Below are 6,000 nucleotides of genomic sequence, written 5' to 3'. Positions count from 1 at the left end.
GTCAACTTAAGCTTGAGAAGCTTGAATACTTGCATACATCCCTCATCGAACACAAACTTTGCATCCTTTTCTAGCAACTTGCACAAGGGGTGTACCACTTTTGAAAATTATTTTATAAACCTCCGGTAAAAACCCACGTGCCCAAGAAAACTCCTCACCCCTTTGACAGAAATGGGAGGAGGAAGCCTTGAAATCACCTCTATCTTGGCTTTGTCAACTTCAATTCCATGCTTTGAGATTTTGTGACCCAACACTATACCCTCTTCAACCATGAAATGGAATTTTTCCCAATTGAGTACGAGGTTTGTGTCTTCACACCGGGCCAACACAATATCCAAATTACCCAAACATTCTTCAAAGGAATCACCAACCATGTTGAAATCATTAATGAAGAACTCTAATATATCTTCCACCATGTCGGTGAAAATAGCCATCATGCATATTTGGAATGTCGCCGGAGCATTACACAATCCGAACGGCATCCGAGAGAAAGCAAAGGTTCCATACAGACAAGTAAAGGTGGTCTTCTCTTGGTCTTCCGAGGCAATTAAGATTTGATTATACCCCGAGTACCCATCCAAAAAGCAAATAAAAAGCACACCCCACGAGACGATCAAGCATTTGGTCAAGGAATGGTAATGGGAAATAGTCCTTTCGGGTCACCTTGTTTAGCTTCCGGTAGTCCATGCAAACCCTCCAACCCGTGACTGTCCGAGTAGGAATAAGTTCATTGTTGTCAGTGCTCACCACAGTCATACCACCCTTCTTCGGTACACATTGCACCGGAGAAGTCCATGAGCTATCAGAAATGGGGTACACAACCCCGGCATCCAACCATTTGATTACTTCTTTCTTCACCACTTCTTGCATAGCCTTGTTCAATCTTCTTTGATGCTCCAAGGAAGGCTTTGCATCATCCTCCAAGCTAATTTTGTGCATACAAATTGCGGGGCTTATTCCCTGAATGTCAGCTAGAGTCCATCCAATTGCCCTTTTCCGCTTTTGAAGCACCGCCAAAGTGGCCTCAACCTGCATGTTAGTAAGTCAAGAAGAAAGAATAACTGGTAAAGTAGAGTTTAAGCCCAAGAATTTATACCTGAGGTATGGAAGAAGTGGTTTCAACTCCAACACCGGTGGCTCCTCAATTGATGGTTTTGTTGGTGGAGTTTTCCGGTTTTCAAGATCCAAAAACAATTTTCGAGGCTCATAAAAATAAGATCCCATCCCATGTAAGGCATTCACGCACTCCACTCTACTTGCATCCTCATTGACATCAAGATTTAATAGCACGGCCTCAAGAGGATCTTCCACGTTGATCATAGCACTGGTATCATCCACAATCATAGCTGTGACAAGGTCTACAAATGAGCACACCTCGGTGCTATTTGGTTGCTTCATAGATTTACAAATATGAAAAACGACCTTTTCATCTCCCACTCGGAAAGTGAGGTCACCCGCTTCAACATCAACCAATGCCTTCCCCGTTGCAAGGAAAGGTCTGCCCAAGATAATAAGAACCTCATAGTCCACTTCACAATCCAAAATGACAAAGTCGGCCGACAAAATGAATTTGTCCACTCGGACAAGCGCATCATCAATAATGCCCAAAGGTCGCTTCATCGATCGATCCACCATTTGAAATCTCATTGAGGTTGGCCTAGGTTCCCGATACCCAAAGTTTTGAAAACCGAGTAGGGCATTAAATTGATACTAGCTCCCAAGTCACATAGAGCCTTGGCAAAATCTGCACTCCCAATGGTGCAAGGAATGGTGAAAGCACCGGGATCTTCAAGCTTCGGGGCCATTGAATGCATTATAGCACTAACTTGGTAATTTATCTTTATATTTTCACAATCCATAGAACGCTTCTTTGTAACCAAGTCTTTCATGAATTTTGCATAACCCGGCATTTGTTCAAGTGCCTCCACCAAAGGCACATTAATAGATAAGCTCTACATCATGTCAATGAACTTTTTAAACTGATTATCATTCTTCTGCTTAGCGCGCCTTTGAGGATAAGGTGGAGGTGGCCTTCGAAAAGGAGCCTTGGCTTTTTGCACAACCAGCTCCGACATGTCAATTATGTGTTCCCTAGATGGGTTCACATCATTTTGGATTTCCAACTCGACTTCTTGAGTATCAATCCTCACTTCATTGTTCACATTTTCATCAACCACATCTTCAACTACCAAAGGGACTTCGTCATCTTGCAACTCAACATCATCATCCGCGACTTATTTTTGCTTAGAGGCATTCACATCACCGTCTCTCCCACTTCTTGTTGTGACCACCATAACGTGATTGTTACCACACTTTGGGTTCACTATTGTATCATTTGGTAGAGCACCCTTCGGGCGAGTATTCAATGACTGAGAGATTTGGCCTAATTGCACCTCCAAGTTTCGGATAGAGGTGTTGTGAGAAGCTAACTGTGCATCCGAATCCGCATTCCTCTTTATCATCTGCTCGAACATCATTTCAATTCTACCCATATCATTACCAGAGGAACTAGGACCTTGAGAAGGGAAAGGGGGTGGATTGTTCGGTTGTTGGTACATTGGGGGCCTTTGGAAGCCTTTCCCCCGGTTGCCTTGGTTTCCATTATTGTTCCACCTGCCTTGATTGTTGTTGTTGCCCCAATTGTTGTTATTTACATTCCAATTGCCTTGGTTGTTGTTTTGATTATCCCAATTGTTGTTTTGGTTGTTGTTGTTCCAATTGCCACCACATTGTTGTTAATTGCCCCAATTTCCTTGGGGTCGCCATTGTTGGTTTGAAAAATTGCCTCTATTGCCTTGATAGTTGTTGATATATTGTACCTATTCACTTTGGTCATCATAACCATCATTTTGACACCCATCATATTCATCAACAAATTGCTCAGAATTTCCTTGATTTTGTTGCCTCCTTTGCCTTCTCTTGTTGACAAGCATACTAACACCCTCCATGGCATTCATTTGGCGAGGATTCTGAACTTGTTGCAACTGTGCCTTAGCCAATTGGTTCATAGTAGTAGTAAGCTCAGCTATCGCTTTCCCGTGATCATGTAATTCCTCTTGCAAATGGATAATCGTAGGGTCACCTTGAGACACATTTGCTCTACTCTGTCATGCTGAAGAAGTGTCCGCCATTTCATCAAGTACTTCACATGCCTCATCATAAGAAAGCTTCATAAAATTGCCCCCAGCCAATTGGTTCATAATGCATTGAGTTGTAGTATTTATACCCCGGTAGAAGGTTTGTTGGATCATCGCCTCGGTCATATCATTATTTGGGCATTCATTCACCATCGTCCTATATCGCTCCCAAATTTCATGCAAAGGTACCATTGGCTCTTGCTTGAAGGCCAATATTTCATCCCAAAGTGCCACCATATGACTTGGTGAGAAGAATTTGGCAATAAACATATCCGCCAACTCATCCCAAGGTGTGATGGAATGGTTGGGGAGTCTCTCGAGCCAATCTAATGCCTTTCCCCGAAGTGAGAACTGGAAAAGTCTCAATCTCAACGCATCCTCGGACACATTCTCTGCTTGCTCCCCCAGCATGTATCTACGAATCCTTTGAGATGTTTGTAGGCATTTTGATTTGCAGCGGCCGTGAAGTACCCACGTTGCTCAAGTAAGGTCAACATCACATTGGTTATCTAAAAGTTGCCCGCCCAGATTCGGGGTGGAACAATAGCACTTGCGTAGCCTTGGTTCGGTAATACTCTGGGAGCCACTCTTGGAGGAATCGGGGGAGGGTCTGGAATATTGTCATTTGGATTAGCATTGGCATTCTGGCCTCTCCGTTGACCTTGAGGTGCAAGAGGCACCTCATCTTGCTCAAGATCATCTACCTCCTCCCCCGCTATCACGTTTCCAAGAGGGTCATTAGCGTTGTTTAAAGCCATGTTGGTACCTGAGTAATAACACAAAAAAGAAAGTAACAAAGAAGGAAAGAAGAACAATACACAAAACTAACTAAATAGATATCCAAAACCGTTAGCTCCCCGGCAACGGTGCTAGAAAGTTATCACTACCTACTCCGCACTACTAAAAAGTAGGAAGAGAGGGTCGATATAGCTTTTACCCCATTTGTGGGTCGGGATCGATTTCCACAGGGATCTAGGAATGGAGTCGAGTATCTATTTAGATTGGGATCGTGTAGTTGTTCCAAATATCACTTCCAATCATTTTTTGTTTTTCTTTAACAAACTACTATTATCAACTATTAATTATAAATGCAACTAGATTATGCTAAACAAGAATTGCTAAAAGTTGTATCTAATGGATAAAAAGGCACTAGGGTAGTGGCATCCTCCTAGGTAACCAATTAACGGGTAATTGCTTCTAAGGCATGATTGACATGATTGGGGAAATATGCTATAACCGCTACACGATTTTACCCACTCTCATACCTCTCGATAGAGAGAATGATTTTGCCCAGTTGACTTTCTCAAGACCAAATGGGTAGGCAAATTTGCTCAAACAACTAGGGTTCAAGTCGGGTAATTACTCTCTCGAGGTTTAACCCTTTAACTGGGACTATTAATTCTCTTGAGTCCATCCCAATTCCTTGTTGTGTCAATTTTGGAGATGTAGGCTCTCTTTCTCAAGAAGAGCCAAGTCAACTTAGCACAAACCAGTGTTTGCAACCACCAATTCATAAATTAAACCATAAAATTGACCCAAATAACAAACACACATAGTCAATCTAGCCCTAAATCACAATACCCATCAATTACCCATACTAGGGTTGAGCCACAACCCTAGCTAATGGGTCTAGCTACTCATACTTGAAGAGAAAAACAGAGAAATAGATGAAGATAAAGACATATTTATTAATTGCTAAGGTAAATACAAAGATTCAATGATAAAAACTAAGTAAAAATGCCCAAAATGGCTACAGATGGTCTTCTCACGAGCGCAGCTCTATTTAGAGAATAGCTGATACCCTAAAAATGGAAAAAGGTTCTATTTATACTAAGCTGGAAAAACTGGACAAAAATGCCCCTGCAGGGTCAATGCAGACCGCACAAAATGGTGTGCAGCCACACTAGGCTCTTGGCTATGAAATTTCAACTCTCTGAACCCAGGCTCCGCGGACTGCACAAAATGGACCGCAGCCGCGGAGGCTTCCAATGCGGTCCGTGCAGAATCGACTGTGGACCGCATATGCTTGAACCTTGGCACTTGACATCTCTCTGAAGTTTGCTTCCGTGGACCGCATAAAATGGTTGTGTGGACCGCAGTGTCTTCAATGCGGACCGCACAATATGTATTGTGGATGCACTGCTTTGATGCCTTCAAATCCAGCTCTCTGAATCTCCCTAGTGCGGACCGCACAAAGTGTAGTGCGGCTGTACTAGGCCTGTTTGTCCTGAGTTGTCTTGTCTTTGGTATTTGTGTAGGTTTTACTCCTTTTGAGACAATCTTTGATGTCTCGTCACTTTGTTGATCAAACCTGCAATCAAGCACAACTTATGAGCCTTTTGGGATTATTTTGTAAGAATTTACAATCAAAGCGTAAGCAAGAAGGAGCATGAAACACGTCAAAATCCCTAGTTATCAGAGATCTATGCTAGTCTCAAGACCCCCAAAAATAACCACACACGAGCGATAGACACGATCTACAACAATAGAATCCACCACCGGTGTGGACACATACACGGGAGCACTCAAAGAAATATGAGGCACTACCAAATATAAAGCAAAATAAGAAGACACATAGGAGTATGTAGACCCTGGATCAAATAGAACTGAAGCATCTCAGTACCTATGATAAAAGTAACGGATGCCTTAGCCTCAAGACTGACTGGGAAAGCATAATATTGGGGCTGGAACCCTCCACTTTGAACCATATCCCTAGGACGGCCTCCTAGTGTTGGCCTCTACCTCTAGGGGGCTGGCCTCCACCTCTAACGGCCTGACCTCCACCTCTAGCGGGATGAACCCTACCTCTAGCTCTCTGACCCCTACCTCTGGCTGGCTGGGTGGGCGGTACCGAGATCATGGC

The sequence above is a fragment of the Nicotiana tabacum genome, chromosome 10, assembly GCF_000715075.1.
Source record: "Nicotiana tabacum cultivar K326 chromosome 10, ASM71507v2, whole genome shotgun sequence".
In the NCBI taxonomy this organism is placed as follows: domain Eukaryota; kingdom Viridiplantae; phylum Streptophyta; class Magnoliopsida; order Solanales; family Solanaceae; genus Nicotiana; species Nicotiana tabacum.
This window is presented reverse-complemented; position numbering follows the sequence as displayed.